We start from the raw sequence: 16,461 nt of genomic DNA, 5'->3' as shown, positions 1-16,461 counted from the left end.
AAATTTAATGATGTGTTTTGTCTCTGAACTGGCCATTCAAACCAGATCTTCCATAGATATAACATTGCAAAGAAATTTCATCCACCTCCCTACAGTTCAGCACTATTGCATTTTGAAGTTTCCTCCTGCCCTTTCCCACTTATAATTACCATTTAATATAATTTCTTGCTTTATTTTGCTAAATGCAACCTTCCAATATATTAGGAATGACTCTAAGCTTACATGCAAGTAAACACTGCAACAGAAGGAAGATAGAGCAAGGAAAACAGTTGGTGTGGGGGCTGCACATTGAACAAGAGATACAGCAAGCTAGCACACATTGTCCTATGAGTATATTTCTGACTATATGGGCCTTCCTTCTAAACAACTGCCATCATTATTTATATTTCAGGAGCATGTAAAATTCCCCAGACAGGACTGGTATGCTATTAAGCTAGCCACTATACAAATGCATAGAAAGGGACAGCACTTGCCCACATATATGCTACATCCTACATACTATAGATGGAGAGAGACCAAGATAAAATGAGCAACCCAGGATAAAACAAGGTACTAATTAATGAAAAAGTCTCAAACACAACAAAAAAATTAAATACTAAAGCACACTGGCCTTCTGCATACATTTATGTTGAGTCTAATGAACGTGATACCAATAAACTAAACTAACACCACTGTTTATTTCAACATTGTTTTTTAACAAAACCCAAAGTGCAATGAATAACCGAGACCAGCATCCCTATCCTTTTTTTGCAAAAAAAGAGGCATAGATCAGTGCAGTGACGTCTCAAGGTTCACCCAATAGGTCAGTGCTCCATGAAGTAGGCCACGCTGCCATACTCATCAAGTGTACAGTTCTGATAGTAACTATCTACATAATTTTTTTTTAAACTGTAATCAACAAAATCTAATGGCAAGCATCTCTCTAAAGCACATAACTGTGAAAGTATTTAAAGATGGCTATGATGCCATAAGACAAAAAGTGGTGAACTTCCAAAAGGAAAGCTATGATAAGATTTGTTATTTTTTCTGTGCTGTCCACACTTAAAAAAGCAAATGGTAATAATCAGAGCATCCCAAGATGATCTCTCTCATCACATCTTAAAAATATGTGAAATGTTAGGTTTTAATGAAAATTTTCATTTTCAAATATGGTTAGTTTTCACAAGTATTGTGCTCTTTTTTTTTGTTTTTTGGGGTTTTCCCCCTCCCCCCCACAAATTTTTGGGCTACTGAGTCAAGTTTAAGAGCTAACCTAAAAGAGTTCTAACCTTACAAATATCTCTCAAGGCCTGTTCTTCTTATACGTTTTTCTTTTGTTAATAGATTAAACTTCTTGTCACTTTCTAAATTCTATAGAATAATCTTATCATTTAATAGCTAAAACAAAAGTAGGCCTAAATCAGAAATAAACATATCTTCTCAGATGCACTTCAAATTCTAAAGCTGGAAGCTGCCTTGATTGTGTTATGGCTTAAAAATCATTACGATTTTGTGACTGATATAAACAAAGCAACAGTTGAATCAAACAAGTTTATAAGATAAATCCATTATTGACTTCATGACCATAACAGTGAAGTAACTTTGAGGGCCTGGATATATGACATGTTAATACCAGTGTAATTTAAGTCAGTTTTATACACTAGTGTCCGTTAAATCTGTATCCAGAGTGGTGAAACAATAATTGTCCTAGGGCAGGTGTTTTCAACCTTCTAAAATAAGTGTACCCCTGGCAACCCCCTTTTTAATAAGTGTCTCCCTAACTCCCTGTTTGCAAAATACTTCCCATTTTTCTGTTAATTAGGCAGATAGATATTTTCATAAGAACCAACTCTTTGGTTAAGACACTGATTTTCAACCAGGGTGTCATGGCACTCTGATGTGCTGTGAGGTCTTTTATAAAGCTGCCGTGGAGTGCTGCACAATATTAACCCTGTTGGGTGTCCAAACATCTACACATCATTCACAAGCTAAATCCAGAGATTTCAAATAGGAATCCAGAGTTCAAAAACATCCTGCCCTGTTGTGGTTTTTCTGAGTTCTTTGCAACAACATAATTTCTCTAGAACATTTCCATAGTCAGGAAATAAGTGAAACCTAAGAGCAGGCATTTTCTAAGGTGTCCTATGGGTCTACCAATGGGGTGCCTTGAGTTTAAAAAAAGTTGAGAACCACCAGCTTTAGATACGTGTTCTAGTACTCACACAGAAATAAGCTCAGATAAAAGCATATGAAATTTTTCAGAGAATGCTTTACTATGGAGCAAATTTCCTTTCTTAGAAAGCAAGGAATGTCCTTAGCAATTGGTCTTTATAATAATGAAATATAAAGCCCTCTCTCAGATCCATTTGAGGGTTTGCATGTATGTGTACATGCTGTTCCTCTTGCCCTAGAGAGAAAAAACTGGTCTGTGATTTTTAAATAAACCTGAAAATACAGCTTTCTTCTTCATAACATGCCTGTTCCTCCTGCCTTATTCATTCAATGATCCATAGCATAAAACAACAAATTGTTCCTCACAATTCATTACCATAGAACTAATGATGGATATCAAACAGATTGGATTTCTTTAAGGGCTGAAAGCTTAATTCATCACTGTTTAAAAGGACAATGCTTGTAGTTTAGAGATAGGAACGATGGAGCTGGGATTGCCATACTGATGGTTTCTCAGCACTAGTCCTTCAATAAGGTATCAAACCCATGAAGAGGGCGGGGCACTATCTGGAACACTATACAATGCAGCGAGGAATTTTAGAAATGTTCAGTACATAATATAAAATGGAGTTCATATGATACAAATACATCCCTTACTTTTACTTCTACAACTTAGGGTGTGCCAACCCCTATGTGATAATCTCCCCACGATGGGGGAAGGAGGCAAAAGAAAATGATAAAAAGAAGAACGACATTTTTATAAATTGGTTGAAAATAAAAATGGTCTGTATAGTATTGATCTTGATTTCAGATTTACGGGAGATGTTTTTGGTCTTGTGAAGCTGCTATGCTTTTGTTCCCTACCAAGTTCTTTCCTGGTAAACAAATAGGAAACCAAATAGTTTCTACTAGTGCAGTCAGTCTGACAGGACAATGCCCCCAAAACTTCAAATTCTAAATGACTTTCATGGTGACAAAATATTTGCAGACTAATAGAGTCTTATCTCAAATATCAGAAAAGTAAAACCAAACATTTCGACCTTCTACACATAGAATACAAATGTTGTAACCATTGCGTGTGCCTAGTGATTTGCAAAGCACTTCAAATGAGCAGAAAAACAAATACTTGACAAACTGCATTTTTCATGACCTTTGCTGTGTTACAGAGATAATCACATATAGTTGAACAACAAATTTATCTAAACATCCTAAATTTATAATACCCAATTCCTGAAACCTACTCTATTTTACACTAAAGTTATCATCATTTAAATTAAGTAGCTCATCTGCATAACATGACTAGATTCTGATCTTGGTTATACTAGAATAAATGCAGCCTAACTCCATTTATGTGATTTATGCTGATATATCAGCATTAATAAGGTAAGAATCTGACTTAAAACATTCACCAGCTTAGGTATCCGTAAGAATCGCAAAGAAGTAAGGATACAAAAACTGCTATATTGTGCTGTAATTAAAAGCTAGAACAGAGTTAAAAAATATTACATTTACCAACTTTTGCTTTGACCCTTTTGATCACCTAGGCACAATGTTTTTCCACTTCAAAGTACAAATGTTAACTAACTATGAAGAACTAAATCCAATGAGTAATAGGGAAAAAGCAATGTAGGTAAGCAAAAATAAAATTAGGCCCTTTAACAGCTGTTAATAAGAGCTATTCCAAAGCATGTTGCCCTGATTAATTTTTGCTTCCTACCCTTTGAGCTCAGGCCATTTATCAAAATTTTTTTCAGACAAAAGATTAACAATTGTATTTCTTCTTTTGAATGCAAAATTACTGGGCAATGAGATAACATCAAGATCATTTTCTATACTATAACACAACAAAATAAGCTACAAAAAGAGTTCACTTATATCAGGTCAGTAAACAGAAAAAAGCCTACTATGCAATTAAACTATTTAATGTTTTTACAGATGTTATCATTACATTAATTGCCTGGCACAAAAAATCTTATTACCAAGACTAAAAATTGCAAGAGCTTTTCTTCCAAAATACATTTCTATTTGACTTGTTGGTATTGGCTCAGGCTCTGAATATGTGCCTACGAATTTTGAGTCAGGCCAGGTGTGGAGAACTATTAAAACAACAAAGGAATTGTGTTTCAGTTTTGTGGTAAAAACTGAATTAAGACTAGCCGTGCCAAAAATGCCAGTATACCCTACGTTTTTATACACTTAGCGGTATCTGAAGATTTATGCACCATAATTAGAAAGATGAATTCTACATGGAGAAAGTCAAATTAACTTCCAGAGTGTGTTAACTATACATCACTGTGGCTCATACTAAAATAAATGTCTTCAGTACTTAAAATATAAAAAAGTGTAGAAAGAGTTATCAGTGGACTAACATTTCATTAAAACATGTTGGAAAAAAGTACCACCAACATAAAAATAAGGTGGTCACAGAAGAGAATTTTTTACTTACTAAAAAAAAAAGCGGAGACAAACTTTACATGTCCAAACCAAGCATAATAATATTCCACTTTAAAAGAAAACTGCATTGACATGCACCTTTTGCAGATGAATGCGAGTACTGTCCTTATTTCAATTACTTTTTGTAGATAAGGGTCAACAACAAGCAACTGGACTAGAAGTTAGTTACTTTACAGTAACTGAAGGTCTTCATGATGTGTCCCACACACATTTCACTAGTCATGCATGTGCACCCCCATGCACTCAAGCTCAAAGACTTTGCCAGTATGGCTGGCTCAGAATTGGCGTCTCTTAAGCAATGGTCCAGTTCAGTTAGAGAGGGGGTATCAGTCTCAGGAAAACAGCAACTAAAGCACTGCTTTGGTGGAATACAGAATCCAATCTGGAAGCTTCAGAAAGAGGGTAATGGGTGGTAGATGCAGCTGCGTGGAGCTATGGTTATTCATTTAAAGAGGTCTGAGATGGATATACTGCCCAGGGAACCAATCAAGTTTGCTTAAGTGGTGGTGGAATAAACTGTAATAGATGTAGGTGGGCAAGCTCAACTACCACATAACACATCCTTTCAGGCTAAGGACAGACATTACATAAACCGGTCAAAGGGATCAGAAACTGGTTTAAACCTGTAACAGAACGTTTAGTGCACATAAACCAGTTTGAAAATGGTTGAAGCCAGTTTGAGATAAACCTGGCTGAATGTAGCATCAGACTTAACTGATTTGGCTCAAACTGGTTTATGCAACGTCTGTCCCAGATCAAATGTCCAAAATCTACTTGGACAGCTTCTGGGTGGAGATTTCTTTGCCATTCATTCCATCTGCTATAGGACACAACCTCATCTGCTATAGAAGACAATTTGCTCTCTACAAGTAAACAGTTAGGATACATCTTACTTTCAAAGTGTGGAAAGATTCCTCCACCCTGGATGGCGAACATAGACAACCAGTTCAGGTGAAGCTCACTCTCAGTAGGACTGTTAAATGTGTCCTTAAAGATGCCTAATCTACATGAAAAACTCTGTAGCTGTGGTTCAAAACAGAGGATAAGTACTGTGAGGACTAATTTAATGGGGTGCAGGGGGGCAGAAATCATATCCTTTACAGATGGAAAAACCTTAATTAGGCCTTTCCAAAATGTTAGCAACACAGCCAAAGAATATGGCAGTATCATCATCAGATATATGTTGACTGAGCTTAAGGACAGACTATTTTACTTTAGCTGCAGAAGGCAATCCAAGTTTTTGGACAGCAAATATCTCACACAGCATAATGTTTTACCACACAAGCAGGAGAGTCTCGCCCACTTAAGTAAGTCTGGTAAGTCTGTCTCAAATGCTTTCCTATTACTGATCAAGATATCAGGGACAAGTGAAAGGCAGGGCTGTTTTTATGACTGACCACCATCCAGCATTCAGACCAATGTAGAGACATTAAATCTGGTCCCAGATCATCCCATTATCCTGTGACAAAAGCAGATGTGACATCTTGAATTGGGTGGACAAGACATGAGAAACACAGAGAAACCAAATTACATCCATTGTGCCAGAGCCAGTAAGATTAGTTTGCCAAAGTCTTGCAGAGCACACTGGGCATCAGAGGAAAGGCATACCGCTACCGCGCATCCATGAAATCTGAAAAGCATCAGACAGGACACTTCTTGAATATAGCATTATTATCATTAGACAACTCTTCTTGCCCCTGTCCCAAGACCCATCTTCCCCTGTCCAAGAGTTGGAATCTTTGATCTCCTCTGATTCAGTCACCCACAAACCTATTCTGCAGACCAAGTAAATGTACAATTAAGATGATATCCAATACAAAACCTCCAATCTGATCATTTCCTAACATGGGGCAAATGTTGTAAATATGATCACCATATCATCCATTTTCTGTAATGAGGACCATAAGAAGGATTTGCAGGTGTGTGTTCTGTTTCCCACTGAGACCATAAACCTTGCACCTCACAATATCCATATAAACTCCCAGCCACAGTAACAACTCATCTGTCACTACAGTACTAGACATTCAAGGACTAAATGTGATAGCAGATGTGTCCTCATGTTTCAGAGGTATCATAGAAAATTAGGGTTGGAAAGGACCTCAGGAGATCATCTAGTCCCTGTTCAAGGCAGGACCATCCCCAACTAGATCATCCCAGCCAAAGCTCTCTCTAGCCAGGTCTTAAAAACCTCCAAGGATGGAGTGTTCACCATCTCTCTGGGTAACCTGTTCCAGTGTTTTACTACCCTCTAGTGAGAAAGTTCTTCCTAATATCTAACCTAAACTTCCCTTGCTGCAGTTTGAAACCATTGTCCCTTGTTCTATCATCTGCTACCACCAAAAAGTCTAGCTCCATTCTTCTTTGAAACCATGCTTCAGGTAATTGAAGGCTGCTATTAAATCCCCTCTGGCTCCTCTTCTCTAAACAAACAGTTCCCTGAGTAACTTTCCTCCTAAGTCAGGTCTCCCAACCCCTTCACCATTTTTTGCACTCTGCTGTACCCTCTGCAATTTGTCCACATCTTTTCTGTAGTGGGGGGCCCAAAACTGAACTCTAAATATGGCCTCACCAGTGCTGAATAGAGGGGAATAAACACTTCCCTTGACCTGCTGGCAACACTCCGATTGTTGCAGCCCAGCATGCCATAAGCTTTCTTTCCAACAAGGGCACACTGTTGGCTTATATTCAGTTTATTGTCCACTCTAAGCCCCAAGTCCATTTCTGCAGAGCTGCTGCCCAGCCAGTCAGCCCCCAGCCTGTACTGATCATGGGATTGTTCCATCCTAAGTGCAGGACATTGCATTTGTCCTTGTTGAACCTCATGAGATTTATTCCAGCCCAATCCTCCAATTTGTCTAGGTCACTCTGAATCCTAGCCATACCCTCCAACATATCTAGTGCTCCCCCCAGCTTGGTGTCATCTGCAAGCTTGCTGAGGGTGCCCAAGAGGTATGTGTTATGAAAGGGGAAATGGGATAACCTGGGTGGCAAAAGCCTCTTCATTGAGGAGGTCAGGGGTGGTATTGTCAATCAGGAGTAGCTATCTCCCCCCTACACATTTGATCACATTGACACTAAGAACTAATGTTCTGTGGCCTAAATGTAATAAATCATGCCAAATGAGGAGTAACTGTATATCAGTATTTGTCCCAAGATGAACATCTATATCCCCCTCTAGGTAATTGGATAAAATATGTTGGGGACTCTCCATGTGCCAACTCTGAAACTCACTTAATTTGATGACATGAATAAGAAAGAGCACATATGATCCAAATGTCATGCTACTGGCCTTTGAGGCACAAGCATGGTCTCCCTCATCAAGTCACACTTTCCTGAATGAGTAGAAGCAGGTAACCCACAAACACACAAAGAAAAGCCCAAGGTGGCTCTGGAATTTTGTGTTCAACTCCAGCCCTCTGCACTTGCCCAAGAGAACTTACAGCCTGGCTCCCCTGTATATACAATAAGTTTAACAGGTAAACTTGGATATAGAGCACTTTCCTAGGATATAAGACTGTTTCATGGAGTAAAGGCATTTTAAAATAATAGTTGGTGTAGCCCCATTGCAGGAGGAGGAGGGTTGGAATCCAGGTTATTAGGGCTGTGCAAAATGGCACTGTTCTGTTTCAACTAGAATCTCAAGGTTTCAATGGAACAGAGTTTTGTTTTGAATTTAATTTAGAGTCGAAAGAGCTATTCCATTTTGCTACGTTGAAACAGTGAGGCTGTTTTGACATTTCACCCATTTGCTATAATGTGGAGACTCGAAACAGCCTCTCTCAACTGGCAGGCCCAATCCTGGAAGGGCTGCCGGGGCTGTGCCAGTCCTCCCAGTGCTGAGGGCCCCCAATCTGCTTGCTAGATGAGGGAGGGAAGCCAATGCTGCCGCCTGGGACTGGGAAAGGGAACTGAGCCCGTGTCCCAACTGCCAGCAGAGGGTTCGGGATTGAGAGAGTGGTCAAGGGTAGAAAGGTAAGAAAGGTTTATTGACTTAAACACATGACTACGTGCAGTAACAAAACAATGAGGACAGACCATAACAATTTGCATCAGCAACTTATCAGCAGTCCCCTCTGATGCCTGATGTATGACAAGTTCTTCTGCAAAGCTCAGCTAAGTCAGGAGTCCCCAGTCAGTGCTGTCTGGGGGAGTACCGGGAAGGACCCTGGTATTCAGTCCTCAGGCTCCTTAAGATCCACGGGCCCACCGAAATCAGGTCAGCAGCTAACTTTAAATCAGTAGCTTCTGTCACAGAGCTGCATCTCCCTTCTAAGTGATTTCTGGATGTGCTAGCCAATTTATAACTTCTGAGCTATGCTGATAACTTACAGCCATACAGATTCTCCCACTCCAAACTTTCTTTAGGACTGACCAATAGCAGTACAAGCCTTTGCAGTCTTCTGATAAGGTTAATTTTAACTGTGCCACAAAGCTTACTACTACTTCTATAAGGCTTTGCTAAATTTACTAGGCCTCACTATATACAAGGCCTCATTACTTTTTAACTTAATTAGGTTCTTAGCAGCAACATACAGCTTATAATACATGAACAAGTGATAAGAAACACCTGGTCTAATCTTCACAGCGTTCAGCAAGCACCTTAGACACAATTTTCAGCTGTCACAAACCTGACTGCTCAGTTCCCATTCCCAGTGCTACAATAGGGCTGTCCCACTGGGGAGGGGAACTCAGCCCAGCTGCACTGAGTTGCCTTCCAGCCCAATTGTAGGGCTGGGGAAGGAAACTGAGTAATCTGGCTCAGTTCCCTTCTCCAGCCTGACTGCAGCGCTGTGGAGGGAAACTGAGTGCTGGCTCAGTTCCCTTCCCCTGCACGTGATTGGTTTCCCACCCCAGCCATGGGAGGCGGGAAGAGCTAGGGCTGTGCTCCACGCCTGGCTAAGCCAGGAGCCACTGGGAGCTCAGCCCTGGTTCTCCCCCATCTCCCACCACCTGGCTGCTTTGAAACGCAAAATGTTTCTAAAGTTTCAAAACATTTTGACTAGCCTCATTTTGTTTCGAGGCCATTTCGAAGCCCTTTGCTTTGTTTAAATTTCACTGTTTCAAGCTCGAAATGAGTCAAAACAGTGTCAAAACAAAATGGCTGGTGAAATTCCGCACAGCCCTACAGGTTATATCAAGGTCATTCTAGATCTAGAAAGATTTTGAAAGGGAAAAAAAAAAAACTAACAAGTTGTCAACTGGCAACAGCAACGAAGTTTCACGACAACTAAACAACCACTTACTACAGAGGTCACTACGAATCTTGAGACATAGAATAAAGGACTTACTGATACTGTGAAGTCTAGCAGAACATAACTCTCTCTCAAGCCATGAGGTAGTAGAAAGAAAGAAGCATAGCCAATACACTTCATCCTCAATACTCAGAATACAAAGCACAAGAAATGTCAGGGTATATATGCACCGTACAGACACCACTGGCCAAAATTTTCCAAATTAAGTGCACAGGATGTATATATTAAAGCAGTGCAATGTGCATGTGGACAACTGTTCAAAGATTAATCAAATTTATTCAGTTAACTTAAATTCTCACTATCTCTTACTGCAAGGTAATATAGAAGAGGATACTTTATCAAGAGATTTTTCTTGAACTTCCAAAATGGTATCACAGTCTTTACCTGAATGAAACTAATGGCTGCAAAAACCTTGATTGCTTAAATGTTAGCCATGCAGCATTTTAATTGACAGATCATTTAAGATCTACAGTCAAAGTTCTGTCAAATATATCACAGCTAACATCAGGGAAGATCCATACAACTTCAACATTTTAACTATATGCAGATTTTTAAGGACTTCAGTGTCTCTCAGTTTCAGGGGGAAGCTTAATGAACAGGTGTCGCAAAATAATATTCTGGTTTCATGTCATTACTAAGGAGGGTTTAGAAAGCAGATACTAAAATTTAGTTCTAACATGGTGAATTAAAAAGCAGTTAAACTCAGTCTCGTAATGATTTTTGCTAAGAGCAGAAGTTTGCCTTGTGTGAGAGATAGCAGAACTACATCCTTTGCCCCAAAATGCTCATTTGACCTTCCCAGAGTGAAAGAGTAGGACAAGCTACATGTTCAAGTGCTTGAACTACCATGGGATTGAACTATCATATCTCTAGACCAATTGGTGAAAGTGAAATATGCAAGAACAAATAATTACATTTTTAGCTCAAAATAAGTTCCTGTTGTTCCCATAACTACTTCATTTTTGGCTTAGATATTTAAATTTGTTCCCAGGTACATTTCAAGTTCTTGTTTTTGTGGGGAGGGGTGGTTGAGGTTTTTGTTTGTTTGTTTTTGAATTTTTGTACCAAAAGCCTATTTTAGGCTGCTGGGCAATGACTATTATGTAACAATATAGAGGAGGGGACAGACCAACTGAACTACCTCCAAAGTATGCTACTTGGTATTCAAAAACGGCTTCACAATAACTCTTTAACGCTAGTAAATGCACACGTTGAAAACAAGAATCAGATGCAGCTAAAACTGAGATAGTCATAATGAATAAACAATTTAAATAATACTCGACATCCATCTATCTATTTAGAGGTTAGAACTCATGTTTTGCTTGATAAGGCCAATGTTTTTAAGCTCATACATTTCTTATCACTTGTTACTCATCTTGCTATACAAAAATATCAAGATGCCTTCCCCCGATTTAAAAAAAAAAAGAGGATACCAAGCTGAGGTAATAGGGTTTATAAACTTAAAATCTGATGATTGGAGGCACTCCTAAACCATTACCTTTTAATATTAAATTGTTCAAAGATGTGCAATCTTTATGTAAACATTAAATGCAAGTAAATTTTAAATATTTTTGTCTACTTGCACACAGGGGCCGCAAAGTGTTTGTGTTAGCAAGATTTCAACAAAAGCAGTTCTAATTGGTGGTGTTAAACTTTTTCCTGCTTGTATTATGCTACTGTGCTTGTTTTTTCCTTATTTCCAAAGGAAATTCTTAATGATAATTACTCTTTTCTGAAAATATCTCACTGGATGCCCACACCAGGTCATTAACTTCTTGTATGATACAGTTGAGAAATGCATCTGTCAAGATCCTTTGCCCTTAAGTTTCTTGTAGGCACACTTTATATACGGCTGACATGCTCTCTATTTTCCCTGTATCTAGGCACAAGGAAAATAATCCATTAAGCATTTAATCTTTAAATACTGCTATCAAAGTGAGTAGCCTGAATGATTACATATTCTGCTTATTTTTATGCAGACATTATGAACATTAGCCAATAAACACACAATGCTGAGGAGCTGCTACATTGTGTGTGTTAGGCATATAAAGAATTAAGTCAACTAGTCACCTCACTTACCCGGCTGTCTTATGAGAAAGACTGAATTAATTTGGAAATCCATGTTACCTTATTCTTACAATTGTGCGTCTTTAACACATGAAATGTTGCATAGACAAAGGCACAAGTATGGTTTTGTAACAATCTAAATAGTATCTAGTGTGTCTATATCAACTCCAAGAGACTCAGAATTAGGGTTTTATATATCTACATGAGGTTTTATATGTTTCTACTCTTTCATATGAATATCTAAAAGAATCGCATCAACTAAGGCCCAAGTCCAGCTCTGCCAAGCCTTGTGCAAATGCTTAACTTCAGTGCAACTATTTTGTGATGTGCAGTCAACAGAACTACTGAGAACATCAAGTTAAACCTTTACAGGACTGGGTCCCTAAAGTGTCTGGCAAGCTACTGTACCTTCTTTCCTGATGTTTAAACACAAAAAAACCAAACAAACAAACAAAAAAAGTTATTTTTTTGGTTGAACAACAGTGGTAAAATTTAGACCTTATGGTGAGGAGCATGCAAATTTAGAACTTATTCAAGCATGAACCCAAAGCATCAAAATTTGGCTTTTCATCTTGTACTCTTTTCCTATCCCTTCGCCAAAACATATTTTGCTTCTGAACCACGACATACCTCTCTATCTTGCTAAAATGCACCCTTTATGCCCTTAAACAGGGATAAGGTACAAAGATATGCTGTAGGCACAGCTTCAGAAGCCACAAGCCAGAAGAATCTGATCTAACATGCTTACAGTTCATGCTTTGCCCACACCCCAAAAACAGAATCCATGCAGACAATACACTTGAAAAACTGTAGCTACTGTAAAGTAACTGATGTTTATCAGTCTTAGTGACTAATGAGTTGGTAACTAATAATCTCTTTGTTTGAAAGTAATCAGAAGTCCTACTTACATAACTGGACAGTCTTACCAAAAAGGTAAATTCAATGTGGAAGTCTTCAGCAAGAGTACTATTTTTGAGAACTGCAACCCAAGCTGTGCTTCAGATTTCAGAAATAGCTATGCTCTTCAAACAGGCAACAAAAGTTACTTGAGGACTATTAGAATGAGCATTAGTGTAACTAAGTGGTTCTAATTTTCTCATACAATAGACTTATTTTGATGTCTCCAATTATTGCCTGACATTTAAAAAACCTCTGTGCATTACTGAATGATTTTATATTTTTTAATATATTAAAGGCATTTATTGTACTACATTATACACAAAAATATTTAACTTTCTTTGGGGTTGATAAAACTCGTACCAGAAAACCAGGAAAACAGTAACTTCCTTCATACATAATTCTGAAACAATATGGGCAGCAAATTGGGATGACAGTTCAGAAACTTTAACCTTCTGGAACACTAACAGGGGAATCCACCATTACAGCCTTGAATCAACTCTTCACATTGATATAACAGTGACTTCAGAGGCAGTCTTCACTGGCGTGTAGTAATTAGGTTGCGATTTAATCAAAAGGGGGGAACCCATAAACCTTGTAAATGCTACAGTTGATGTTCCAAATGGAGGAGGACCCTAAAACTGAGGGGCCTGGACAGGACGAATAAGGCTTTAAAATGAAATCTGGTCCATAAATGCAAGAATATAGAGGTTGGTTCCAAACTGGAAGCTGTGTGCTCATAACTGCTGCTAAACAGACCCTTATAGAGCTAACAAAGTGTTTCCAGGCAACTAGATAAGCCAATATTGCTGAAGTCAGCGATGTCAAAGGAGACATTTGCTACTCAGATGTTCAAATAGAAAACCACTTGCTTCAATTTCATTTTTAAAAGAATCTGAGACCTTCCTGCTTCAGAGTAGCACTTGCTGAAATCCTGCAAGAGTGTTTCCTTGTTATCTTACTTCCATGATGACAAGTCAGAGCTCCTTTTACCTTTCTAAAAAAAAACAAAATCCCCCTAAACTTTTAGTTATTTACATAAAAATAAAACTGTTACTACCATTTATGACAAATGCTCCTTAAAAGTATCCCTATTGTTAAAAAGGCGGGGGGGGAAGCAGACAGTGCAACAATTCTGTCACTTACCCAGACGTGTTAAGGAAGTTAAGCAGTAATTCTCAACCAGTGTCATTGAGACCCTTTTAAGGATGCTAGCCTGCCACACATTGTTAACACACACAATTCACAACAAACCTAAAAGCTTCAAAAAAAATAAATAAATCCACAGTATCAAAAATATTCTAACCTGTTGTGGTCTTTTGAGTTCTTTGCAACAGAATTGTCATATTGCTTTATGCTGCTATGATTTTGGACTGCAAATCGCAGAGACCACAAGGGCAGCAGGAAGAAGCACCCAGCCCATCCTGGCTACATGCCAGAGCCATGCTCTAGCACCCCCTCCCCCACTCTCTCCCTGTCTAGCCTGAGTCACTGCAGGCATGTGGCAGCATTCCTGAATCAAAGGTAAATGTCTGTTGACTTGTTTCAATTTAATCTCTGCAGCTTCGACTAACCTGCAGAGGCTGAATCAATTCAGCCTTGGGCTTTTTGACTGTCTGTACTTGGCCTATAAGAGTAAGATGAGCCTGCTCTGTCTCTTATAACACAGGATGGGGTGGGATGATTGAAGAGTCATTACATGTATGCATCTGGGCAGGCATGGTCCCAGTAAACACTGCTGGCCCAAAAAAATCCAGTCTCTGGGGCACAGAGTATAAGCCCATTAGGAGTGGAAGCCATATAAACAGTTACAGCACAGGAAAGCTATTAACTGTTTAAACAAGTAGTAGTAAGAGTCTGGAAATTCATTTTTTCTAAGCTAACATAACCAGCTATACTTAGTATTTGAGTGTTCAAGACATTTTACATTAGTGGGTACAGCATTCTTATTTGTAAAAATGAGGGATGAGGCCAAAAAAGTTTTCCAAACTTAATCAGACTAAAAAATAAACAAAGTCTTCCACACTTGTAATTTTTTGGTTAGAATGGCATCTCCCCAGCAGCCTTATTGATATACTAAAAACAGCAGCTAAACAGTATATTTGGGCCAAAATAGTATAAAAGCAGAATTCTAACTCCCACAGGACTAAAAGCATAGGAAAATGTGGATAGGATGGTATGAAGATTAGAAGGGGTGCGGCTATTTATTTTTCCATTTCTTAAAAAAATTGCTGCAAGTACAGCAAAAACTAAGTCCACAGAAATCTAAGCAGAGGCTTACATACCAATGGGTAAAGAGGTAACCAGAAACGTAAGATGGCAGAAAAAGCTTAATATTTGTAATGATTTTTTTAAACAAATGAAAAAATACCTGATCAGAGTTACTTTGTAGATGTAGTAAAGCTTGTTTTACTTCTGTTTTTGGCAGTGCAAACAGACAGAAACACAGTATTTGAGAAAGACAAATAATGGCTAAAGCACTGGTCTTCTTCAAAAAAAGGGAGTTTCTTAGATGAAATCATTAATTACTTTGACAGGTGCAAGTTAAGGCAAAGTACATTTTTTAAATCAGTGGTCCAGTCACTGATTTATAAAAATTAATTGTAAATCAAGTCTCATCTATCATAGCTAACATTTTAAAAGTTACTTTGATGAAGAAGGATATGAAAATCCCTGGTAATGAGTTGTCAGTAAGCTTTTAGTGTGGAATTTGAACAGGGAGTTTCCCCCTGCAGACATATGAAGGAAGTACCAGCCTTACTCTTCTCAGCTTGACTACCTCAGTTACTCTTCCCAGTCTGCGAACCCCACAGCAGGTGTTTACTTACCTTTAGCTAGGGTCTTCTTTTCACTTGTTTTCCACTGGGCAAGGTTCTTCTTTCCAGAATTCAAACTCCATGTTGGGTAAACTACTAGCCTATCCAACAGCTTGCTTCTTAAATTGTCCCTTCTCCCTCCTAACAAATGCACGTGTGACCTGACCAGTACTACTATTCTCTCTGCCCCACAACTTATTAGAAGAAATACTTGAATTCATTTTAAATGGAGACATAGATAGCAAGCAGTTGACAGCATTATGAATGTTTACATTATAGTGTAAGCAGACTGTAGGACTTCTTTTAGTAGTGCAACAGATAAGCTGAGGTGATAGAAAACATGTAAATGGACTTGGTAAGTCCTGAATTAGGCCACATTTAGGATGATGTCACTATGAAGAGCAACTCTTCACAAAAAAAACTACAACTTTGCAGGAAAGGGAAATCAGACAGCAAAAGGTAGGTTCATCACGTAAAAATGCCCTTCTGCACGATTCACTTGTTGTGAGTACCTGGTGGAAAAGGCAAGGTATCAAGTAGTTTTGCTCCACAAGATTTCCAAACAGTTGGCTGGCCAGGTCCCCAGGAATAACAAAATCTTATATTCAATTTATTAGTAGAAACTGAGCCATCCAAACAACATCCAACAGAATGAGAATCTCCTAGGGATGGCTAGAAAGCACATGTTCTTTAGGGGTTCACAGTGAATTTAAAATATGGCATTACAAGTGATGCCCCATTACGGAGTAATAGTCTGATTTTTCACAAGATTGTGAGACTAGATAAGTCTATCCAGCAGTTAGTTTACTACAACCTAATGTAGA

The sequence above is a fragment of the Crocodylus siamensis genome, chromosome 9 (genome assembly GCF_052110815.1).
Source record: "Crocodylus siamensis isolate JL-2025a chromosome 9, ASM5211081v1, whole genome shotgun sequence".
Lineage (NCBI taxonomy): Eukaryota > Metazoa > Chordata > Crocodylia > Crocodylidae > Crocodylus > Crocodylus siamensis.
Note: the sequence above shows the minus strand (reverse complement) of the source record.